The 26,764-nt window shown below is 44.6% G+C and overlaps 1 protein-coding gene across 4 annotated transcripts in view; it reads left to right on the top strand.

The window, feature by feature from the left end:
• Nucleotides 1-26,764, top strand: part of BMPR1B (bone morphogenetic protein receptor type 1B) — a 519,526-nt gene that overhangs the window by 971 nt on the left and 491,791 nt on the right. The gene's annotated exons all lie outside the window — the stretch shown is intronic.

Here is a 26,764-nt window from a genome sequence, read left to right on the forward strand (position 1 = left end):
GGGTCAGCGGGGCCGGGGGCATGCGGGGCCGGGGGCATGCGGCGCCTTGCAGCGAGCAACTCCCCTCGTCTGTGATCAGGCCGGCACTTAGGGGTGAATTTGAGCCGCTTCCTAGACCCTCCCGCAGCCATCCTAAACTGCCCTTCTTCAAATCAAGCCCCGATGCATAGTGTATGCCTTAATTTTGCTCCCGACACAGGTGGACTCTAAAGAGCCTACTTGCCCTTCATTATTTAGAAAGAAAGGGACCGTCTGGAATAACATCCCGTGCCCTTTGAGCCTCCACAGGCTTGCTCCCGTGCTGTTCCTGCTGCATTTTGCACCATTCAGTGTTTTCGGGGGTCACGCTGTTGTCTGTTACTTTTGCTTTTAAAAAGTATCCTTCTTCTTCTTTAGAAACATTTGCTATAGAGATTTTGAGTGAGGTCATTGCCTTGTAGCTGCTAGTGCTTTTCTTCAGGTTCATTGTAAAATCATTCAAAGCAACTGCTTGCTTTTTTTTAGTCTGTCCATATAGTGGGAATGTTTTGACAGGTAAAGTGCACTTAATTTTCTAAAAAGTCACTTTTCCACGACTTCAGACATGCTCTAGGAGTAGTACAAATAGTTCTTATAACTTTTTTTTAAGTGTAACTTAATCCTAGAAAATTTGATACAGTGTGTTATTTGTCTAATTTGATAAGCTGTTTAGACCTTTCTTTGTGGTCACCTGTTACATGATGATATCATCTCATTACTCATGTGTCAAAAGCTGTTGATGAATTGTTAATGAGACTAAAATGTGCTTTTAAATCAAAATGTCATTTTGCCCATATCAGCCAGGAGAATTGTGACTTTATGGAAAAAGTAGTTTTTCTCTGTTTTTTTAGGCAGTGCTCTCCTGTTTGTTTACCAGTACACTTTCTCTTTCTCCTCCCTTCCTCCCTGCCTCTCACCCCATACACCCTCAGCCAATCTACCAGTGGATTCATAGTTTACAATAGTAGATTTTGTTGAATTCCTGGTGGGGAAAAAGGCCTATTCATAGGTTGCAGCTAATCAACTTAAAAGCCTGATGAAATGAATCATAAATTAGTATAATCTTTTTGTCATTAGTATTGTATAATGCAGTTAGTGTTATGTGGTTTACTATAATTGTATTTAGAATTTATTATTAAAACCCTTGTAGTTGTTTTAAAACAAGGAATCCTGCTTTCTCCATTCTTTTAACTCCATTGACCTCAGTCAGTCATGCTCCTCCTGATTCTCATCTGTGGAAGCCATGGGCATATCAGGAACTTACGGTTTGACTTCTGGGTTGCTCCTTCCAACACTTGTAGTTCCCCGCTAGATGTGCTTGGAGTTCCTTGCGTGGGACAGTACATCATACAATGGACTGAGTGTTTTGGCTCGAAGCCAGGGAAGTGTATGTCTAACTTTAAGCACAGGAACAGATAAAGTTCAGTGTAATTGGTTTATTTGTATAATTAGTTAAGCATCTGCTTAGGTGTTGTACTGGGTTGGGGCCAGAATGCTCCTATTCCATATTCACTCAGCTGAGAGAAATTTAGGCCTGGCTTGCAAGTTGCTACATTTCTACATGTGAGTAGTTACTTTGAGTTCAGAGGGGCTATTTACAAGTAACTTGCTATAAAGTATGCATGGGATGTTTGCATAAGTTGCATGCAAAGTAGTCACCGGATTTGAGCATGTTTCATACCTGGCTGCGAGTGTGAGAATCTTGTTTTACCACATGTCCATAAAATATGCCTCCTATATTTGTGACTGTGGAAAGAGCATCTGAAATGTAGTTTTCTTTGGCTATAATATGGACTGCTGACAGAAATGAATGATAGTGATCTAATAGTAACACATTTAGAGCTGAGTCTGAAACACATTGACCTCCTAATACAGTAGCTCCTTTTTATATAGATAAGCTACTATGTTTGTATTGTCTGAAATAACTTAAATATTTTGGCCCTGATAAGCAAAACTCTGACAGAACTGTCTGGAAGCCATTGCGTAGTTAAGCCAGTCTAGATTTCGCATGTGCAACCTTATTTCTCTCCTAGCGTGAGTTCCAAAGCACTCTTGGCCCTGACGAGAAGCACTATACTCTTTCTACTAGATAGCTCTCTGGTTGTATGAGGAGAAATATACCAAAAGATGAAAGAGTTTAAGATTTTTACAAAGGAATTAGGTGCCCCGCTCTCAATATCCTCTCATATCTCCCTTATACATACAAGTCTTGTATCCACTGTCTTAGTTCTCCTGAACTCAGGTGAGACGCAATAGATCTACGTACTGGAGCTGTTGTAAACTATGTTCTATTTTTTTAAAATAAGAAAACGCTGTTAATGGCACCAAGACGTTTTTGAAAAATAATAAACACTGGGGCATGTTTACTTCTGATCTTTCATGCATTTCTGTTTGAAATTACATTACTTCATTAAGTTATTTAGAAATGTCTATGGGATAATCAATTACTCTTTGTAATCTACTTAAGGCCCCCCCTCCCCCCCCCTTTTTATGAGTGATTTCTTCTTTTCCTTTCTTTTGGTAAGTAACTGTAGTGTTTAGTCCACTGCCTAAACACTACAGTTTAGGCTTCCCTGGGCATGTCTATAAGAGACATTTACTGTGTAGAAGACTAATTAGCTGCACAGTAAATGTCTTGATGTCTACATGTGTGCCCCTGTTTGGCTGGAGTAAACTAATTTATAATTTATACTTGTAAATAAATACAAGTACTATTCTACTGTGGAGTAAATAACTCAGCAGCAGCACATGTGTAGGTGCTGGCCTGGCTGGCTGGGGCATGAGGGCATAGGTGCTGATTCTGTGGATGCTCTGGGGCTCTAGCACCCACTGAAAAAAATAGTGGCTGCTCAGCACCCATGAGCTGTCAGGTGAGCCAGGCTGAAGTAAGTCATTGCCTCTCCTGGGTATGTCTGGGACTCAGCACAGGAATGCAAAGGGAGAAAAAAAAAGTACCCGCTAGCAAAAAAAAAAGTTGTTGCCTATGCATGAGGGTGCTTCAGTGTGGGGGCTGCCTGCTGGGTAGCCCTGTGCTGAAGCACCCTTGTGCCCCAGTCAGACCCTCCGCAGCACATTGAGCCAAGGGGAGCAGTCCTGTACTGGCAGGCTGACCCTCTGGGCCCCCTGCCAGCCAAGGCTACTTCGCCGTGGCTCAACGTGCTGTGATCCTGGGTGCATGTGCAGCAATAAACTCTGGAGTGATGAGCTCTGGAACTTGCTGCTGCGCATTAATAGGCACGTGTAGAAGCGCCCCCTGAGAAATTGTTGGACTCATGGAATAATTCAAGAAAATACTTAAATTGAATACTGCTTTGTGATCAGAGTATAGAAACCATGACTTCTCTTCTTAATTCTAAAATCTGTAAGTGCATATATTCATCATGATTTTTTTTCCAGTTTACATTTGGCTCTGACTATAAATATTTAATCTTGTTACTTCTTGAAAAGGAACAATTTGAATAATACCTTTTGTAGTTCAACACTCTTAATTCACACTTTCTTCAGAAGACACAAGCTCTCCCTGGTGTGCTAAACTTTTCTGGGATTCATAAACTACTTGAGATTTGCGCTAGTGCTAACTCAATGCCATTAAAATCCCTTGATGTATAGTGTCAGGTGGTCTGAATTTGATCTTGTATCCATGTAACTCCATTAAATTAATGTAGCTATAACCATTTAAAAAAATGTGAGATTTAGTTCTTACGAAATAGGTACTTGTGTCTCTATGGGATGCCTCCTTTGAGACTTTTTTTTTCTTATTATAACCTTGCTTTAGTATTTTAAATAAAAATTAGCCTTTCTTGTTCTTGTCCTGTTGAGTTTCCACCCTGGTAATATGAAAAAGCAACTCCAAGAGAAGCTAAGTGATGTATTCAAATTATTAGAGTTAATACATTTTAACTATGGAATGCATTTAAGTTTAAAGGTTCAAATTCTGTTCACTTTTCACGTTATTACTCCTGCTGAAGTCAAGGGAACTATTCACATGTGTAAAGAGACCAAGACATGGGTGAAATTGTGGTTATAGTCAGGAAAGGGCTTATAAAAATGGCACCTCGGGTTTCCACAATTATTCTTTCTTTGACTCCAAATCAGATTTGTTCAATGTAGAAGTCAAAAGCCTGAAAATCCATTAGTTTTCTTTGCTCTTAGATTCTGCAACCATAGCCCACTAATTTTGTTGATGCCAGAAGCTATGAGGTACTGTAGTGCTGGGTAATTCTTAAATACAAAGGCTATAGAGAATCAGAACAGACCCTTGTTAACTGTTTGTTGGCTATTGCATCTAAAGCACTAACAGCAGAGAAAACTTTGTCCATTAAATACATATGATATAGTGACTTGCAGGGCATAGCCATGATATGCTGCAAATGAATTGAGTAATGGATATATATATATCAGCAACATTTTCTTTTGAAAGTGTAGCCAAGCATCATATGTAAATTCCAATTCAGTTAACTTTTTCACTGTCAATTAATGACCTGCCAGCCCCAAAACCTGAACACAAGGTAATTTTCCACCCCCACCCCAATTTTTTGGCATGTCCTAAAATAAATTATTTAATTGTTAATATTTTCAACAAGGAGAACTTCATTTTCTTGCATTTCTAGCCTTGGGATTGTCATATGTTGATGCATATGTTCCTTCTAAAGGAATAACAGAATGTACGGTTATCTTTGTTCTTTTTCTTAAATGTCTTTTTGCTTCTGATTAACTTGTAGTAGCAGTAGTAACAATTATTTATTTTATTAGTCTATGCAAAAAAGGGAGTGTTTCATCATGCGGTTAGTGTTCGGCAGTTTTGTATAAGGCCTAACGATTGTAATGATTTTCTCTCACTGAGAAAATAATTCAAAAGGTGCCCTGTTTATGGAAAATGTTTAGTTATTTTCCCCTCAAATTGCTCAAGACAATGCACAGTAAGAGTATATTTTATTAATAAAAGACTTGTAGTATGACCCGGGGATGAGTTGGGGCATTTTGTTTGGGTGGTTTTTTTTGTTGTTGGTTTTTATTGCATTCATTTCAATTTTCTTTTTTTTTTTTTAATTAAGATTGTAATTGCCACTGTTTTCCCTAATCCTTTGGTGGGCATATGGCATAAAAGAATACCTTTAAACTTGCATAATATAAAATCAAAGGCAGTATACTGAAGTGACTTGTTTGTAGCTAGTATTGAAAAGATAGTGATAACTCTTAAATTTTGTTAGCTTTTTCCAGAACTCAAAAGATAAACTAATCAATTATTGCCACTTCTCTAAAGAAACAAACAAAAAAAGTAGGTGATCTAAAAATTTCTAGGTGTGTACTGACACATTTTTGGGGGCCGATACCGATAGCCGATTTTTAAGGAGGCATATCTGCTGATATTGATCCGATTTCCTATCCAGCTAGTAAGTCTGTGGTGGAAGAGAGGGGGCGTGGGCTCCAGCCCACAGCTGTAGCCCAGTTGCCCTGCGCAGATCCAGGGGGCACACACCCCCTGCAACCCTGTGTCCCATGCCTTACTCCGCCCCAGCTGGGCAGAGTCTACCCCTGCCCCACTCCCTCCCTCACCGTGGGGGGGTGTTGATCTGCCCCTCCCACACCCGTTCCCTCCCCCATCTCCTTCCACCACAACAGACTTACCAGCTGCACACAGCTTTCCAAGCTGTCAGGCTGTGCTCTTCACTGCCTGTGTTTTGCGTTGCAGCTGTGTGCACGCACAGGCATTTATCGGCCAAATTATTGGCCACATCGGGCTGATTTCCTATTACAGCCTATTTTCTTTATATCGGTACCGATCCTATATCGGACTGATGTATCAGTGCACCTCTAAAAATTTCACGTAATACAATCCAAGTGACAGAAAAAGTCAGCCTCTGCCACTTAAGATATGTTTGTAAAAAAGCCATGTGACGAGCTCTTAGATGGTTAGACAAAGCTTATTCCTTGAAGCAACAAGCACATTGATTATTTACAATTTCAGTGGAGACTACTTGTGAATAAAATTATCTATATACATGTTTGCAGGTTTGGGACTTAAATTAGTTCCATTTTGATTTTTACCCATTCTGCTCAATGAAGGTTCATAAAGAGAGACGGCGTGGTTTGTAATGCTGTGATTAACTTGCTTACTGAAAATAGGTGTTTTTAATAGTTCTGGTTTTAGTAGGTCTTTTAATTTTTTTTACGTCTTTCTTTTGCTCTTGCAAAAATTTGATTGAAGCTCAGATTAGAGATTTAATATATATTTTTTCCAAATAGAAATAGATGTACATATTTTTTGTCACAGCTGCTATAGCCTTAACTACAACAGTTTTTTAAATTTTAATCTCAAGTGCCTTAATTGGACATGAACACACAGTTTAGCCCACATTCTATTATTCATGTGCATATTGGAGTAGGATTGTTTGTATAGAGTGACCAGGATTAGTTTATTTGTATTTATGGAACTTAAGCATACGAATAAAGTTTTATTTGTAACCAGATATTTAAAAATCATTTCCTTTTTTATATGTTTGCTAGGTGTTGGATTGGGGACTCTTCTTTCCCCTTCAAGAGCTGATGAGTTACATGCATGTATGGGCTTACAATCTTTCTTACCTAAATTAGTTCAAAATTTATTGCTTGTAGGCTTTGTCTGTGTACATGCAGGAAGATTTGCATAAAGCAGATAAAGTTGCTTTTGTCAGATGTATTGAAAAGTTGGAACAATATACAGTAATTGAGTTTAAGTTAATTAGCTATCTGTTTTGGCTACTGAAGTTGAGGTGCGAGTTTTTCTAGAAAGACTTTTATGAGTGAAGATAAATATCTTTGGTAGTCTGTTGAAATGCATGAATTATTAATTTTCAGCCAACACAAATATCATTAAGTATATATTCACTTCCTGTGTTCACTTTGTCCCTAGACAAGCCTGCTGGGGCATAATTTTACAAGGAGCGTTCATGCAGGAAACCCTTAAGCACATGTGGAGTCCACTCGCTGCCTTTATTCAGACAATGCAGATTTGAGTCGTATGGTACTTTGAACTTTCTGTATAATAGGATATACCTTTTAACTATTTGTGTAGCCTTTTTAGGTCCTTGGATCAAGAGTGTTGTCCAAGTGCAAGGTATTGCTGATAACAGACTATATAAATCATAGTGTGAAAACTTACTGTTGTTCTTAATATGGCCAATATTTTCAAGCTGTTAGATAATGATTTAATTGCCATATTGGGATGTCCTTCCGTATGAAATAATACCTTATTGATGAACAAATTCCACTGAGTTCATTGCAGTATGACTGTTATAGAAATACAATTTTACCTTGTGTTGTAAATTTGGATTTTAATATATCATTGTGGCTTTATTTCTGCTTAGGAGAAGGAAACAAGCAAATGAACATCCCTATCATAGAACCGAATGTCATTGCTACTATGCTATGCTGTGAGGTTGTGCACTCACTTGGTATAAATCTGTGTTTTTTATAGGATACCCATCATTATAGTATAACTGTTGGTTGTACTAAGTAAGTTCTTTATGGCAGGAGGCCTTTCTGCCATAGATTTTAATCTCCTGTTTCAAGTTTGCTTTGGCTTATTTGCAAACGGGGTTACTTTAGCTATACTAGTAAAGGCATTTTTAGTGGGGATTTTGGCATCAGTAGTACGTATATGAATTCTAGTTGGGTTTCTGGGTAAATTTATCTTAGCTATCCATTAACAGGGCACAAGATGGTAATGGTATATAATATATTCTATAGCACGGTTGGATTTTATTTAAACAGCAGCCAAAGAAGCGGGCAGATCTATGTTTGTATGCTAGAAAATCATAGAGAATGAGTACATTTAAAGTTATGTGCTAATTTCTTGAGTCCTTCCATACTATGACATGTGGGATTTGTCTCTCAACACCCCTCACTGTTCCCTGCAAGAAATCAAGAGACTGGAAATTCCAGATTTTGGCAGAATTAATGCCATGACAAGTTTCCTATTTGTTTTCTCTGCCTCCAGCAAAATAAACCAACATGAAACTCTGAGCTCTATCTTACAAATCCTAAAATAGGAGATGATCAAACAAAGGAACCTGATTTAACTTAAGGGGGTTCTCAAACCTCAATTCAGACTCATTGGCAATGGGAATTATACTGCTTTGTTATTCTAATGAGAAATCGGCATTATTGGTACGAGTCAATAACAAAATCAACAGACTGACAAGTCAGAATTGGAAAAGAATAAAGTTTGCTCAACATATTATTAAAGAACAGTCGGTCCTTTGAGAGGTAGACAATGGTGTTACCAGGGCCTTCACATTTAGGGTGAAATTTAGCTGTACACGAGAAAATTAACATAAGTTCTAAGCAAAGCTTAAGAAATGTTGCCAAATCTAAAGATTTTGTTCAGGCTTGTGTCTTTTGTTAAGGCTTCATAGAGGCATATGATTGCATAAGAAATTGATCTGTCAAAACAAAACGCAACAAATCTGGCTTGTATTATTATACAAGATATGTGGAACATCTTGACCAGAATACCTGGTATACCGTACAGGCTTACCCCTTGGTTGAGGGGGAGCCCTCCACCACTTCTGCTCCACCCCCCCTTGAAATGATGAAAAATTAAACTGAAATGTATTTAAACCAATTATGCCTTCTTGAGGCCTGAAAATCATCATGATTTTTGGTTACTTAGTTTTCTAAGTACTGTTTAAATTATGTCTTTATTTGGCTTAATTGTTGGTGTATAAGGTGTTTTTGCTGCCTGTCTACAGAGGGTGGGTTTCATGCTTTGCAGACAATTGAAATGTCGTTTGCACCTTGTCAGTTCATGTAACGTGACTTTGGAATGGTAGATAACAATGGTACTATAAGCGCCTGACCTTTTTTCCATACTGCTCTTGTTCTTTCAAATATTCTACATGTATTTGAAGTATTTACCTTGATGTCATTCCTGTCCTTGGTAGAATGTAAATGTATTTATATAAACACTTTTGGGCATGTAATTCCTATTATTGCTGAACAACTTTAAAAGACAGTATGGTACAACTTCAGATCTTGCCTTTTTAAGTGCATTCTTCCAAAGTTATTGGGATGTACAAGTCTGTAGTGGTCTACCCATGCATTTGAGATTGCAAGACTTTTATAAGCGCTTAAGCACCAAACACCTTAAATTGTAAGGCACTAAGAACAAGAGGGAGACTATAGCGAGGCTGATTTTTTGAAAATAGAGACCTAGCTAGCCATGTTAGTTTGAAGTCAAGTAGAAGGTAAGGTAAAGATGTGATATCCATGGTAGCTATTATGATGTTAGGTGGAAGCTTGTCAATGGAAGCCAGTTTCTATATGAAATCTGTGGTGTCTTTCAAACAGCTGGCAGCTCCAGCAGCATATGGTGATAAGATAGAGTCCATATAACCAGAAACGCCCTCTGTGATGCTGCCAGTGCCAGAGACAGTGGGGCATCCTGGGTTGCCAGGTTTGTGGATCTTGGGTAATAAGTAAAAGCTGCCTGACCTGGCCTCCTAGGAGGTAGAAGCCAGCAATCCTCTCATGTGTTTCCGGAGGTAGATCCTGTAAGAGTTTACCCAGTTCCTTCTGGTATTGTGCCATGTGGGTCCTTTGAAAGGAGTTCGTAAAACTGTTGGAAAGTTGTCTCTCAGCTTCCTGTGTGTATGCTGTTTTCTCCATGACAACAGTGGCCACAGTCTTATCAGCCTGCTATGCATAGGCAACTGGTAGGGGTTGCATGGGGGTGCACATGCCCCCCCTGACGGGGCCAGTTCCTCCCCGACAGCTGACACTGATGTTGTCGGTAGGTCTGGTGCCTCCCCCCCCCCCCGACAGGGTTGGCGGCTTCTGCGGGTGCCCCCCCCCAGATTCAGGAAACACCAGTCACTCATGCTGCTGTGTGATAATACCTGGACCCAAATGCCTTTTGTGCCCCAACATCAATACAGGCCACATCACCACTGGACCTAATAAAATAGATTATAACATCTGAGGTTCATTCACTTGCAACTCCATCAGTGTCATACATGCCATCACCTGCTTTCAGTGCCTCTGCTGTCTACATTGGACAGCCTGGGAGAACCCTACATGACAGAATGAGTGAACACTGCTTGGACGTTGGCTGCAGAAAGTATGATTTTAAATAGGGAGTACTGATTCTTATCCCATTACCTGGGTTGGCTTTGAGTCTTTTGTTCCTGTGGGAGTATTGCTTATTTGCTCATCTCTCCCAGCACTCCCCCTTTGTTTTTTGTATTCTGATGCCTCTGTTTTTTATATTCTGCATGTTCTTTTACAGAAAGCATCTGATGAAGCAGGCCCCACGCAACCTGTTATGCCCCTGGGCCATGGGGGCTTGGCAGCGCAGGCTGCTTTGCCCCAGTTCGTGGGGGCTCGGAGAAACCAGAAGTGCCACGGTGAGCACTTCCGGTTTCACTTTACCTTACAAGCTGGCACGCCGGTTAATAGAGCACGCCGGCTTGTAAGGTGCTGGTTAACAGAACTTTTACTGTACTAATATAGTACTAATTATGGAATAAACAAATTAAAGTGTAGTTTAATATGACATAAGAAGAAAGCTGTAAATAAGTTAATGTATACAAAACTTTAAGAAGGCCCTTTTTACCTGCAGCTCTAGTGTTCTCTGGGAAAGAGAAAAACCCTTTATTCTGAGAAAGTCTGAAGAAGGTTTTTTTAAGTAAAGCAGGAAGGTCTAAAGAAGATTTTACAAATAAGGGTCTGGTCATGTGAAGACTTCGCCACGTATTTGACTGCTGCTATGAGTAGTGTCACCCACTGAAATAACAGCTAGTAAAGCAAGCACATGTGAGAGTAGTTTCATTGATTTCAAAGGGGCTATTCATGGTAACAGAGTTGAAACACATGCGTAACTCTTTGCGTGACTGGCCAAAGGGGTTAGTTTCTATACCCAACATGAATCCTTCGAGTGTTTTGAATGTGGTCTAGCTGTTTCGTATGTGAGAGGTGTTGGATGAGTTGCAGATGCTGAAGTCTAGAATGTAAGAGATATGGAGAGTTTTGAACAAAGTGTTACCTACTGCTACCACTTCTTTGTTGCACATTCTGTGAGGATTCCACTAGTGGTCAGGTCAAGACAATAGCAGTGCATAATGTTCTAACGATGGTAAAATATGAATGGATTACAATAAAATCTATAGGCATGGCACGCAGCAACCTTTTTTCCTTTCTTGGTTCCCCCCATTGACTTTAGCCTAACCTACATTTAAAGATTTGCTGACGTAGTCATAATGGCAAAATATGTTTAGTGTAAAGACAGTTATACTAGAAGTTCTTTTGCCTATACAGGTTTCCCTTGCTTTGTGGTACATGTGTTCCTGGAAAACTGCACATAAATCTAATTTGCATAAAGGGACCCCAGTTTAGAAGGTAACAAATAGGGATACATTTCCATGGCATTGAGGTAGGGAAGGAGTGAGGCTGGGGCTAGGTAAGGGGTGGGAGGAGGAGTGCAGTGCAGCCCAAGGGATGCAGGGACGTGGTGTTGGCTGTTCCTGGGGCTCCAGCAGGGAGTAAAATGGGGGGAACTGTCAGTGAGTGTGGGGTGGGGGGGCGTGGCTCTTGCTGCTGTGCGCCCCCCAGGAAAAGTCTGGCACATTCCCTTCCCCCCACAGGGTGCATGTAGCAGCAAGAGCTGCATGGCCCCCCCTCCCCGCCTGCACCCACTGACAACTGGTTCCCTCTGCAGCTAGTGTTGGCTGTTCCTGGGGCTGCTGCATTAGGGGCTGGGGTGAGTGGGAACAAGTGGAGGCCTGGGGGGCATGGGGCACAGCGCAACTTGCCCCTGCTGCAATGGCCCCGGGAATGGCTGATGCCAGCTGCCTGCAGCTGCTGGGCTGTGCTGTGCTATGGTACAGGCAGGTGGTGTCAGCTGCTCCCAGGGCTGCTTCAGCAGGGGTTGGGATGAGTGGGGACAAGCGAAGCCCTGAGGGGTTTGGGGCATAGCACAGCCCAGCAGCTGCAGGCAGCTGGCGTCGGATGTTCCCGGGGCCACTTTAGCAAGGGCTGAGGTGAGCGGGGGCACTGTGCCCCATGCCCCCTGGACCTCCGCTTGTCTCCACTCACCCCAGCTCCATCCGCTGCAGCATCCCTGGGAGCAGCAGATGCCAGCTGTCTGCACTACAGCATGGCATAGCCCAAGGGCTGGGGTGAGTGGGGACAAGTGGAGCCCCAGGGGGTGCAGTGCAGCCCAGGGGGTGCAGGCAGCTTGCATCAGCCACTCCTGGGGCCACTGCAGCAGGGGCTGGGGTAAGTGGGGCTGCTGTCCCATGGCCCTTTCCCCTCCCCCCACAGGCTTACCTGCTTGGGGGAGGGGGGAGCGCACCTATGCAAAAGAGTAAATTTACCCCTCATAACCAATTCTAGGTATAAAAAGGGTCCTTGCATAAGGGCAAATTTGCACATGCAGAACCTGCATAAAGCGAGGGAAACCTATATAGATGTGTAATCCTGCTTGCATATGATGGGTAGGGACCTACCAGTTTTTGCCGAAACTGCAAATTTGGGTGGCCTCCATGAAGAAGCATGGAGATTGTGAAAAGGCACAACATTAGCAAGCCGGAGTGGGGGTTGAGGTGGAGAAAGAGCTGCAAAAACAGAAAAGGGCAGGAAGCCCTGCCCTCCTGAAGAACAGGAGGAGGGAAGGGATGGGAGAGGGAGCAAATCAAAGCCTGATTCCCTGTCATAGGCTTAGTCCAGGAGCCAGTCCAGGGCCAGCCAAGGAAATTAGGAGGTTTTTGGTGCCAACTTTTAAAACACCCATATGCGTGCTCACTCCTGCCTGAGAGAGCATAAATGAACTGTAAGAAGTCTTCCAAGACCACCAAATGCGTTTCAGTGGCAGACTGTGCAAGACAGTATCCTGCAGGGACCTGGCATGTAGATGGAGGCATGCTCTTCTGTATTGCTTGCAGTGTAACTCTGGAAGTGTCCAGGAAAAGCAGTATCGATTGTCATTTGGAATCTGAGGCACACATGAAGAGGAAGTCTACTGCAGAGGCTGAAGGTCAGAGTGAGAAGCAAGCGACTGTTTCCCACCTGTCATAAAAGGGCCACAGAAGGCAAGGTGAGGGGTGGCACTTTTCCTCATGCAGGTTTTCACAGTGGCTAACATCCTGCTGGTGAAATTTGATCACCTGAAGTTAAGGGACTACCTGAAAAAAAGCATGGCAAATGCTGGCAGTTCTCCACGTACAAACAAGCTTCATCAGGAATATCCCCCTGTAGTGATTGCTTCACATGTACAGTGCATGAAGGCTGCCTTGGAGTATTGCAGGGGTAGGCAACGTTTTTTGGCCAGAGTGCTGAAAAACACAGTGCCTACCTCGGAAGGTGCTGGAGTGCCAGCATAGCAGAAAAACAAAATGAGGGCAAGGGGTACATGGCAGGATGCCCTGCTTTCTGCAGGGCTGCCCCTTGCCTGGGCTCTGTGGCTGTCAACAGCTACCCCGGCTCTGGGTAGCTGCTGAAGCCTGGGCTGCTCCCAGCAGGGCTTGCAGCATCCCAGCTGCCTGCTGGGAGCAGCCTGGGCTCCCAGCTGGCAGCAGCTCCCCAGAGCCGGGGCTGGCTGCAGCCGGGAGGCTCCAAACACCTGTGCCAGGCTCCGGCCTCGTGTCAGCTCCACACCAGCGCGTGCACCCATGCATCAGAGTGGGCGGTGAGGGAGGGGCCTGAAGCAACATGGCCCTGGTCTCTCCCCTGCTCCTGGCATAGAGGTGATGGCAGGCTTCCGGAGCCCAGTGCAGCTGTTTGTAGCCAGTCCGGGCTCTGGGCAGCTGCAGCAAGCAAGCAGGGGGCAGGCTGCAAACAGCTGCCCCGCTGTCTGCCCTGAGGTGTGCACACAGTCGCTGCCAGCACGGAGCTGATGCTGGAGCTGTGGATCCCAGCGCAGCTGGCTGCGGCTTGCCCCCTGCTTGTTTGCTTGCTTGCTGCAGCTGCCCAGAGGCCGGGCTGGCTACAAACCACTGAGCCAGGCTCCGGAAGCCTGCCATCACCTCTGTGCTGGGAGCAGGGGAGAGACTGGGGCTGTGCTGCCTCAGGGCCTTCCCTCACTGACCACTTCAATGCGCAAGTGCATGTGCTGGTGCGGAGCTGGCAGAGCTCTGTTGCTGGCAGCAGCTCCCCAGAGTTGGGGCTGGCCGTGGCATTCCAAGCAAAATGGCCTCGTGTGCCATGCTTGGCACATGTGCCGTGGGTTGCCGACCCCTGGAGTATTGTTTCTTTTCTGTTGTGGCTGGTGAAGCCATTGACCCTCAGGACAACTACGTGCTGCACATTTTTTTTTTTTGTACTGGGGAGCTAGACCAAACAGCTCCTGCCTATGTTTCAAATGTAGCCAGTCCACCTTGCATCTCTCAATTTTTCCTAGCCTTTCCAAACACTGTCTAAGGTCTGGAACAGGGAGTCCATCGCCATTCAAAGCAGGGACTTACAGGGCACTGTACCGCTGCCACCAGAGCCTGTGCTTGGATTCCTGGATCTGCAAAGTCTGGTACCATGCTGAGCACATGCAGCACTACTAGCAGTTTGTGAGTGAGGAAATCACATGCAACACACAGTGTATGCTCAAGCTTCACGATCTCTTAGGGAGAGGTGACAGTCAAAAACAACTGATGTTTGTAGCTGACCATGCCACCTGGTTTGTGGAACATCTGATGTGGTTTGAAGGCCAGTAGGCTGTGATCCACCACACACACACAACAAAGCGATGGATTTGATAGCTGGGTCAAGGACAGGACATCACAAGAACTGTCAAGATGCCCCTTGTGAAAACCAGTGCAGAAGGGACCTTGTGACAGGTGTCCGTTCTGGGCCGCCCTCAGTGTGGCCCCCCACACCTGTCTCTGGGGCAGCCGCCCCCCTACTCTCCTGCCATGCCTTGTTCTTAACTAATTAATTAGTATTAATTAGCGTGAGGCAGCCCTTATACTGCCCCGCTGCTAGGGGGCGCTATCTGCGGCTCCGTTTCCTCCCCTACACCGCAGTCCACACCTCGCCGATGGAAATCGCTGTTGTCCCAGTTCTCTCACTATTCGGCCCCTTTCTGTTCTCCCTGGGCCTTCCTTCCTTTAATGCACACTCCCTTTGGTGCTAGGGCTCTCTCTGGCCCTATCTCGCTCTGTGCCCTCTTCTCTGGGGCCTTATCTACAATGCTGCCCTCTCCTGGAGCTTTCCGTGCCCACCCTTGGGCCTCCCAGTAAGGCTGCCCCCTATCTGGGGCTCTCCGTGCCTATTTTTGGGCTCCTCGATAATGCTGCCCCTACCTGAGGCTCACCATCCCCAACTTTGGCTTCCCAATAATGCTGCCCCCTTTCTGGGGCTCTCCGTGCCCAACTTGGGCATCTTAAAAATGCTGCCCCCCTTCTCTGGGGCTCGCCATGCCCAACTTGGGCTTCCCAATAATGCCGCCCCCTTTTCTGGGGCTCCCAGTGCCCACACTTGGGCTTCCCAATAATGCCGCCCCCTTTTCTGGGGCTCCCAGTGCCCACACTTGGGCTTCCCAATAATGCTGCCCCCTTTCTGGGGCTCACCGTGCCCACACTTGGGCTTCTTAAAAGGTTGCCCCTTTTCTGGGGCTCCCAGTGCCCACACTTGGGCTTCCCAATAATGCTGCCCCCTTTTCTGGGGCTCACCATGCCCAACTTGGGCTTCCCAATAATGTTACCCCTTTTCTGGGTCTTGCCATGCCCGCACTGGGGCTTCTCAATAGCACTCCCCTCTCTGGGGCTCACCACGCCCACACTAGGGCTTCTCAAACGCCCCTCTCTGGCGCTGGGGTCTATGCACCCTGTGTGCTGCGCCTGCTGGTGCTGGGGTCCTCACACTCCTCTGAGAGTCCCCTATGAGGCCTCCTCCATCCCCTTGTACCCTTACCCAAACCACTGGTTTAACCAACAACAAAACACAAGCCCCTGGGCTGTTGAGGCCGCCTGGCTAAAACAACATTGCTCAAGCATCTTAGAGCTGCCATACGCTGTACCTGCGGTCAGGCTTCTTCCTGCTCCCTGGCTTAGAAAGCTCCTGCCTCTCTGGCTGCTGGCAGGGAACTGCCTTAAGCCTCTGCTCCTGGGCTTTATAAGGGCCAGGCCCTGCCACTTCTGGTCAGCTGACCTGCTTTGGTTGCCCCGGCAACCCACAGCTGTGCTCCTTAGTCACTGCTAGGGCTCCTTCCCTAGCAGTTTTCCCCTCTTCAGGCACAGGGCACCTCAGTGCTCTGCGACAGACCTATTCCAAGTAATAGCGGTGAAGCTGCACCATTACTACCAGCATGACTCATCGCTGCCACCATGGTTTAGACAGTTGGATGCCTCCTTCCTGTCTGTGTTCTGGGACTCTGTCTGTGACTGGTTTCCACATCTCTACACCCTGGCAAGATGCTGCCTTGCCATTGCAATGAACTCGGTGGATGCTGAGTGTGCCATCTCAATGTATGGACAAGTGTTCACCCACAGACGGAGAATGTCTTCAGCCACTTTGGCTGGGTGTCACATGTTTGCATTTAATACATAGCATGAAGTGCCTGCCTTAAGGTTAGCATTCAGTTTTGATAAACTCCTGTTTATAACGTCCTTTAATGAAGTGTACGTAGTTGGTATTAATTACGATTCATGTTGTGCATAGTATAGCTTTATTTTGATAAGATTTTTCAATTTGTAGTTTAAGTGCTTAGATGGTTTCATAGTTTCATAGTAGTTAGGGGTCAGAAGGGACCTGAATAGATCTAGTCTAACCCCCCCGCCACTGGTTGGAGCACACGTTGGAATCATATGACCCCTGACAGGTGTTCATCCAACTAATTGTATTAGTTAGTAAAGTGTATATAGTTAATAAAGTGCATATAGTTGGTATTTGTTACAATTCATAGTATCTGTTGCTTTATTTTAATAAGGTATTTCATTTTAGAGCTTAATTAGGTGCTTAGACTGCTTAATAACATATCAATTAACGGCTTCCATGGATTTAATCAGGGGGGTGGGGGTGGGGATTAAACCCAGGGAAGCCATTAATTGATACACTAGCAAGCCCTGGTTTGGGGCCATCTGCCAGTTTGTAGGGAGGGGTGGGACTTCCGTGGTCCTTTGGTCAGTCGGAGGTGTGGGGGGGCCCACTGCACTCAGACTGTGAAAATGATGCCAGGCCCCACGTTTGGACTGAGAAATTGGTGGGTGGCTGCCTCGAATTCAGTAGGTCCCTAACAGTGGGTTATGGCGGCCTGCTGTGGGTGTTCAGGAATGTTCATGCTCACATCGGGTACATGGGGTCAGAAGGGTCTGTGGCAGTTGAGACAACTTTGGGAAGGGATGGCAGGGGAGGGGTTGGGACCCTGAGGGGCCGAGGAAGGAAAGATTTGTGGCTGTGGCTGGAGAGTGCGGGGACCTCAGGGAGCCTCTTAACTGGAGTCGCTCATTAAGAATGGTCTCACTGAGGTTGGTTAATCCTCACTAGTAAAACAGATGAAGTTGTCTCACTCATGAGCCTCAGAGCTGAAGCCCTAGATGGAGTACAATTTGTGCTGACCCTTGGCAGCAGAGACCACACCTGCAGTGCTTCCAGAAGCACTGTGAGATGGCAGAGACCCCATTTGATAATCCCTCCGAGGCAGCAGAGCAGCTCTGCCTAAAGCAGCGGCACCGACTCTGTATGGTAGTGATTCCCAATGGTGAGAGGCCCCCGAGAGGCAGGGGAGACCTCAGCAGCACACCTCGACAGTGACTGAGCTGCAGTTACAGAGCAGCAGCAGCAGGTCCAAGCAGCGGGAGGTTGGTGATCCTGAGAGCCGGCAGGTGGTGACAATCTTCCTTTGTGACCCAAAAAGAAACCCCTTGTTCTCCCTCAGGTGGGTAAGATGGCAACTTCTAGGGTGAGTGGGGTTTGCAGTTAAACACGTGACCAAAAAATTAAAGGGAGCTTAATGTGTTGTGTTAAGGCATTTGGTATTTGGGTGTTAATACTTTAAAGTTTTTCATATTTTAACAAGTTTAACATTTTAGGGGATGTGTTACTTTGGGGAGTTTAATATTTGAGGTATTTCATATTTTGAATGTTGCTCTTGTTTGGCATGTTTATCTGGGGTGTTGTTTAATAATTGGGGCATTTTGTAGTTATTGTTTCATAAGGTTTAGTTGTTTTCTTTTTTCCATTTAATAAACTGCTTTATTCATTTTTGATATCTTAATTACTGTGATTTTAGGAAGTTGTTCTTTCAGGACTCCCAGAAAGGTAGATTTTCCCCAGGTTTCTGGGGGGGGCTCAAGCCAAACCCCTTACCATTCAAACCTGGCTCTTGTACTTGCACTGGGGTCTGACAGAAGGGTAACAGGTGATTTTGGCATAGGACTGTCCAAGGATAGCTTGGGCATTGCCTCATTGACGCTGTGTTTTAGCAAAAGTTTACAGGATAGTCCTGGGCTTTGTGATCAGGGGCAAGTCATGGGAAGAGAGGTGTGTGTGTGTGTGTGTGTGTGTGTGTGTGTGTTTTCCAAAGACGATGAATATCCCTAAGTCCCAGGACTTCGAGCAACTTGAGTGTTGAGCACTTCTACAAATGTTTCAATTAACATCAAGCTTTGGTCGAGTAGTGAAAAGCATTGTTCGAGTAGTGAAAAGTTTTAATAAAGCTTTGTGAAGTACTTCAGGTATCTAGCATGAAAGGTAAGAGCTGCAATATGTCCAAAGTTGCTTGATATTGGTGCAGAAAAAATTTACTGTGTAGGTACGCCAAAAAAAACTTGGCAAAGGAGATTTAGCATCCTTTTGATAGATATGAATTGAATGCCTTAGAGCATCATCTGGATAATTAAAAAAATGGCATTGGTAACTAATCATGTTGAAGGCAAGAGAATACAAAGGCTCATTGAAGGCTCATGCCCGAAAGAAGTACTTCGGGCTATAGCCTGGCATAGTGTTGAGCATAGTTCCAGCAAAATCAGTGAACGCTATTTTTTTTAATCAACTGAGGATCTGACCCTTTGGTTTCTGGGGTTCTTTTGGCAGGTAAAGGGGTGGCAAATTAAATGTAGGCATATCTAGTTATGTAATCATACTGGATACAAAGATATGATGACGTAATCAATATAACTAGTGGCATCTTTTCTATGGCTATTGGAATGCTTAGGCAGGTGGTTGGACTCTGATCTGTTGAGGTCCCTTCCGACCCTAGCATCTATGAATGTCACATAGCAACTACTTAAAAATTAACCAAGGAAGAACAGTAGGTTACAAGATTGTCATAATGTCAAATAAATTTCTAGAAGCAAGATATTACTGTTAAGAGATCTCCTTGACCAGATCAATATTGTCTAAGCAGCATGGCTCAACAATACAACTCTAAAATCATAGTATTATCTGTAGAAATGTTTAGATGTGGGAGGAATCAGATCCATGGAGCCTTGTGCCATATGCTTGTACCTACCTATATTTGAGCATGAGAGGGTAACTTTTTTCTCACAAATTATGCTACTGAAGGTTGGTTTATTGTGCTATATATGATGTATAGAAGACATCAGATAAGTAAATCCATGTATTCCTTAGCAGTGGGCTGCATAGTAGTAGGCTGAATATAGTTCTGGGCAGGGCCACAAGAAATGCATGTGGGAAGTTATCAGTCTCTGGGATTTTGATGCATTTTTCAATACAGCCTTTCAGCCTACACACCAGCTTCCTGTCCATGGATAATTTCCTTTCCTAGAAGATGACTTAGTGCAGAGATTGAAGAGTATGAGGTAGGACAATTTCTGAACATATTGGCATAGGAAACCTTTTTATATGGGAGCCTGCCTTCAGTTGTGTTTATCAAGGGGAAGGCAACATATGTCTCCTGGTTTGTTAGGTTCTTATCTCTGCTCCTCCTTTCTTTCTTTCTGCTAAGAACTAACATAAAGATGTTATGTTACAAAGTCAGGGAAAAATCTTCAAGGAGGAAGCCTTATATCTTCAAAAGCATTGAAGACATAATACTTAATGAAATAGAAATACTTTGTTTCTTGCCTTTTCTTTAATTTTAAGGCGTTGGTTCTGCATTTGTTTTCACCTTTTGCTTAAGGAAGATAAGTTAACCTTAGCTCTAGTGGAAGCAGAAGATATATTAATATTAACAACAAGTGTTTAGTTGCATGACACTATCAGTTTACACTCTTGCAGAAATATAATTAAAATTTTATTGAAATTGGGTAAACCAGCATTCAGTTTGGATTTGTAATGGGGTAAGCATCTGTTCAAAATAGTGCTGGAGTTAAAACTTCTTTTATGAAGAAAATGGTACCAAGGTTGTTCTGAGTGTCTGATTCAGTATTTTTTTCTTTTTGTTTTTTTGGTACTTCAGATGATTCAGCTGTGGGCTTTTATTATGATGTAGCTAAATTCTTTGGTGAATACAAAGAAATATTTATGTTGGATCCAAATACAATTATAAACCATCATGTGTGATAATTTATAAAATGTACTCCATTAACATTGAGAGCTTGATAATATCAGAAAACTCAAAAGATTTCAATTTCTTTTTCTGAAGATTCTACTATAACACACACAGATAGCTTTACCTTAATATTTTTAATGAAATATTATTTGTATAATCGGATTATTTGGAATTTCTATAATTGCAATATGTAATTTCAGTTTTTCCTTAAGGTGGAAATAGTCTTAATTTTATCTGTGTTTTCAAAACTTGGTTATTAAGTGACAGTGAGCACCTGCAACTGTAGCCTGCTTTGTGTATTGATAGTTCAGGTAATCTCATACCAATCTGAAATCCTCAAGGGAAAAAACAGGGGCAACTGCATGATAATTTAGGACCAATACATAGGTGCAGATCAAAGCACTGAAGAATTTTCAATGTAAAATTTGGTACGTAGGATGACACAGTATAAAAAGTTGAGTTAAACAGAGAGTCAAATCTAAATATGAGTGCGTTTCTTATATCATTTGACTTATAAGATGCAAGTGATGCAGCATTTGGAACGTAGGACTGTAACCTCCTAAGTTCTCTTCATTCTAGGGGCATCACAGGTGCTGTTAATACGATTGAATAAATTCCAGCATGGTTCACACAGGAGTTCATGTCTCTTTGGTGCTGTGGTTACATGTGTGCTTGGGACTCAGCACATTGAGCCAGGTCAGAGAAGCTGTGGCTGGCAGGATGCCCAGGGCGGTCAGCCTGTCACCCTGGGGCTGTTCTGACCTAGTTCAACATGTTGTGGAAGGACTGGCTGGGGCAGTGTGCTTCAGTGTGGGGCTAGCTGGCAGCTCTTAGATAAAAATGCCAAATTAATCAGCTATTAGATGAATCAACTATTAGATAAAAACTCCAAAAAGCCCGGCTGAAGCGCCCCATCTATACAGAGGCTGCAGAGTTGGGTCGAACTAACTCATTGCTTCTTCCGTTATAGTGTGTTTTGTTTTTTTCCCATGTCTGTCAGTGTCCTATATGTTGTCATCAGCCTAGAAGAGTTAAACTGCTAATCTGCTCAGGGTTCCCCCCTCCCTTTCTTCAGTTTCCTTCTCTAATGAATAGAAATAACAATGCTTCTGTTGTATAGCATTTGGGATTAAGAGTCTGTATAAAAGGTGTAGGCATGGAATAACAGAAACGTTGTTAGAATGAGGTGTACTGGAAGATTTTTGCATGCGAGAGGCCACTGTCTAACACCTTTAGCATGTCTGGAATTGATAAATACAGATAATAACTTAAGTTTTCCAGAAAGCAGATTTCTTAAGAGTTAATGAAAATACTTCTATTACTCTTATTGAAAAGAAATGCACAATAAAATAATTATTTAAAATATCTTGGTGGTTCATCTTGTCTCTTCCTAGAGATAAACAGTTTTTTTAATAACCAGGACCTAGAAAGAACTCTACTTAAACTTTTCCTCTCCTGTGTACTAGTTATACAAGGAAACTGAAGCATGTGACATTTATTACCATATAAACATAGAAATATTACAATAAATGTGATAACACATCACAGACCAAACAAAAATTTACCAACCTGATGAATCACATGACAATTTTAGAAGAGTTCTGGTAATGTAAATTTATTTGTTCAGATTTAGGACCTGTTCCCTCAGAAGTCAATTCTAGGATTTCCTTTGCCTTCAGTAGGAGAGAAGGGCTTGGTGCTTAACTCAAGTTACAAGTGCTGTGTTGGAGAGTTGAGGGGAGGCTTCTGAATGGAAATGTAGCTGATGTTTTTCAGTTCAAAGTGACCCTGCCAAAGAAGTGATGATATCACAACCTGCAAGGTTACTGTGTCTTGCTGTAATTCTGTAGATATGATGTCTTGAAAATATGCTGATAACCTGAGATGATGAAAACACAAATTCACATATTTCCTGAGAAGCAATATCCAGTCTATTGAATAATCATCAAAACTTTATGGTGTATTGTACAATCTTACATGGGCGTATGTCACCCAGTTCCCTTCTCTGCCACTGCTCAAATGCTCTGATGCTATATTTCCTTAATGCTTTTTTTCAATATGGCTGAAACAGGGATTATGTAATTTCTCTGGGCAGTGATTTCCAGAGCCTGATAGAGTACACTAACATTTGACTTTTTTATGTTGGGTACATCTACGCATACAACTAATTTGACTGAATAAACTCCCATGCAGTTCACATCAGAGTTAATTGCTCCCAGGTTCTGCGTTTACATGTGCGCCTGGGACCACAGCATGTTGAGCTGGGTTTGAGCAGCCCCAACTGGCAGGAGGCTGGGGGATCATCCTGTCAGCCGGGGCTGCTCTGACCTGCTCGGCATGCTTTGGAGGGGCTGGCTGGGACATAAGCGTGCTCAAGTATGGGGCTAGCCAGAAAGCAGCCACTGCATTGAAGCACCCTCTTGCCCCAGCCAAGCCAGTCAGAGTCTACACGTGCATTGCGGTGCGCTAAATAATGCCGTTGCAGTATAGTACTTGTGCTAACAAGTACTAACCTATAGTAGAGTTAGTTTGTTTGCTGCTGCCTAATAGGGCCACACGTGTAGATGCTGAATCTTTACTGTGGAGCTAATTACGCAGCTCAACATGAAACGTCTCCTGTAGATGCGCCCAACTACGCTTCAATAACTCTTAGACATACTCATTTTTCCATCAGACACACCAAAGTCAGGCTGCATAGAAGTGGAAGGTAGACAGATATGGGATAAAAAATTGCCATAACAACAGAAATGCTTTGTTACTTAGAGGCTAGTCCTCCACAGAAATGTAGTGATAAAAAGGCAAATGTTTTCAAAGGGTTTTGTCTTTATAAAAAAAAAAAAATGTGATAGGAAACTTTTACCTATATACTTCCTTAGTATTCTGGAATATTTGGATAGAATATCCTTCCTTTTACACTGATTTAAGAACCAGAAGAGTTATCTAGAGCCCTGGATTTCCTCAATTTCTTCTGTGCTCAGAAACCTTGCCAAATGGCAGTTAGTCATGCTCTTACCTTCTCTTTCATGCTTTATCTTGAATTTACATTTGAGATATAGATGGACCTATGAAGATCTTCACTACTCAGGAGATGCATATAAGAAAGGCAGAGAGGAACCCTGATATTTCCCTCCACATTCAGGGCCGTCCCTGGGGTAGGCAAATCGGGGGGACCTCCCCAGGCCCGCACTTCGGGGGGCCCTGCGGAGCTGGGCAGAGCGGCGTGGTGACTCTGTGCTGCCGCTGGCTTCACATTTGGCTGCTCTCCCCCTCCACCCCTGCTGGCTTCCTTGCATCCAGGGGCAGGGCACCACACAGGCTGATTTGCCCTGGACCCTGCACCCTGCCTGGGTCGTTTCTGCCCCCATTACTCCTCTCTCAGGAAACTTACTGGGGTCCTGTTAAAAAGCTGGGGAGAATAGGTCCAGTTTTATATAGTACCTAGATTTTTCCTCTTCTAGGTTTCTTCCTGTTCACTTTGACATTTAACTCTGTCATGCATCTTCTTTCTCGCTTGTATTTTTCAAATACTTAAAGACAGGTGTTATAATATCTTGTTACCTTACTCAAGTTGTATGCATTTAACTTTAAACCTTTCCTTATAAAATATTTCTGTCAGCCCTTGAAGCATTTTTGATATTTTGAATTCCCTTCAGTTTTTTCTGTGCCTTTGTGGTAACAATAAATTCAGGTGGTTCCACTTGGTTATTTGTCAAGTCCCTCTTTCAGGTTTGGTGAGATTCAGTCTTAAAGATCATTGGGCTTTACCAGATTTTATCATCTCCTGGCATATGAAACCAGACATATTGGAGTGGTATGAAGCTGTAGAAAAAGTTACAAATGCTTTGTGACTATATTCTTATCCCCCAAAACTGTAATCTATATACAGAGGTAGCCACACCTCCCACAAAAGTTAATAGTGGCTAAGGCTGGAGACAGACATTGCATTAACAACACTGCAAACATTGTCTTAGTGTCATGGAAACTGAGGCAACAATGTGCAAGCCTTCTGTTAAGTCAAGCCAGTCCTGAAGCCACACTGTCCATTGGGGCACCTGTGATGTAGGTGCCCAAACTTTTCCATTTGTCCTGGTCTTTTGAAATCCTTGTACAATCAGCCAGTTTTAACCCCATCCTGTCTTTGATGTTGGGGGTCCAACATGTCTTAGGTCTTCCACTTCTTCATTTGTCCACAGCCTGCTGCAGGATGGTTTTGGTAAGGTTGCCAGACCTTCTTGTTACATGTCCAAAGCACTGCATCTTTCTTCCTGTGATTTTGTATAAGGGTTTGTATTTGCCAACTTCTTGTCCGATTTGATCTTTCAGATTCATTTGTCCTTTTTTGCAGTGTAGGCTATGCATAGAAGTCTTCTAGACTACGGAGAAGCATTAAAAAAGCTGGAGCCTGAATTGATTCAACCTTTGCAGGTTAGTCTAACCTGCCTAGGCTTGAACCAGTTTGTAACAGGACAAAACATTTGCTCTGGACTGAGGCAATGTAGGCACATGCCTGCAGTTGCTCAGGCCAGGTGTCAAGGGGTGCTAGAGCAGGCCCTTGGCTGCAGGAAAGATGTGGGGGGAGGCATGGCCAGTCTGGGCTGACCTGGCCAGGGAGGGGCTTAGTTCCCCATCTCCATCCCACTGGCAGAAGGAGGCTTATTTGGATGCTGGCTGTAGCTGTGCTGGGCAGACCCCGCTGCGATGCTGGCAGCCACTCTCTGCTTGGGGCAAGCCCCCTCCAGGCAGGCTTATTCAGCTTCTGGCTGCTGGCATTGCATCTGGGGTCTGCCTGGCATGGCTGCAACTTCTGCTTGGCCTATGCTTGGGGCCAGTGGCTGAATAAGCCCCCTCCTGCCAGGAGGGGGCTGGCCCAGAGCACAGAGCAGTGGTTGTGGCCAGGCCAGGAAGACCCTGCTGGGATGCCAGCGGCCAGCATCCAGCATCTGAATAAGTTGCCTCCTGCTTGGAGGGGGCTTGCTGCTGGCATCCCAGTGGGGCCTGCTTGGTGGTGGCACCTGCCGCTCTGTGCTCCGGACCAGTGTCCGAATAAGCCTCCTCTTGCTGGGAGGGGTCCGGCCTGAGCACATATCGGTGGCGGCCAGCCGGGCAGACCCCGCTGCAGTGCTGGCAGCTGCTCTGTGCTTGGGGCAAGCCCCCTCTGGGCAGGAGGAGGCTTATTTGGACGCTGGCCACAGGCACTGCATCAAGGTCTGCCTGGCCCAGCTGCAGCTGTCGCTGGGCCTGTGATCAGGGCCAGTGGCTGAATAAGTCTCCTCCTGACCGGAGGGGGCTTATCCCAAGCACAGACCGAGTGGCGGGGGCTGGACCCCACTCCTGCCCAGCACCTGGAGTGGTGAGCGACTGATGATGACAGGCAGCAGCCTGTCTCTGCTTCCCAGGGACCAAGCCCCTTCCCGGTGGGGGCCACTCTGTGGGGCCGGCAGAGCTGCTGGGGAGTGCAGCAGCACTGTGGGAGGCTTGCAGGGCTCTGGCCCACTCTGGACCCTGGTGCTGCCGCAGCTCTGTCAGCCCTGCTGTGCAGTGCCCCCACTGGGAAGGTGTTCACTCCCCTGCTGCCCCTAGCAAGGGCCCCATCCCCTCCTGTTGCAATGGCGGAGTCGGGGCACGGCCATGCAGGGCCCCTGGGAGGGGGAAGGGAGCATGGCAGTGAGGGTGGGCAGACATGGCTTGGTAGAGGGAAGCCTAACTTTCCTCCCCACCCCACTCTGCCTCCAGGGCCATGGTGCCCACTGCTGTAGCAGCAAGCAGGGAGCGCCCAGCAGACCCGGCTTGGGTTACGCTGGTGTGATAGAGTGGGAATTAAACCCCTCCCTGGCTAGACCTCTGCCCCTGCCTGTCCCTGCTGTGCCTGGGGAGCAGAGGGGAGGGGCCAGCCTGGCTTGGCTGGAGCAGATAGCCCAGCCCAGAGAGCATGCCAGGATGCTGGGGGTCTCTGGCATGTTTTAAACGAGCAAGGGTTCTGGGACAGACATTTTATAAACCAGTTTGAGCCTAGTCTGTTAAGTCTGATACCATATTGAAACCGGTTTGAAATAAACCAGTTTGAAAATGGCTCAACTAGGTTTATGTGCGTTGAACGTCTGTTCTATTACAGGGTTTTAAACCAGTTTCTGATCACTTAAACCTGTTTACATGTAACGTCTGTCCCTAGCCCTAAAGCACAACATTTCAAAGGTCTCTATTTGCTTTTCCACTGCTCTAGTGAGTGTCTAGGTCTTGCAGTCATAGAGTTATTGAAATGACAACAGCATATAGTAGAGGGAGTTTTGTTTTCATTTTCATGTTGCTGCCAGTCCAGATTTTTTTTTC

Source organism: Alligator sinensis, unplaced genomic scaffold, assembly GCF_000455745.1.
Source record: "Alligator sinensis unplaced genomic scaffold, ASM45574v1 scaffold525_1, whole genome shotgun sequence".
In the NCBI taxonomy this organism is placed as follows: Eukaryota; Metazoa; Chordata; order Crocodylia; family Alligatoridae; genus Alligator; species Alligator sinensis.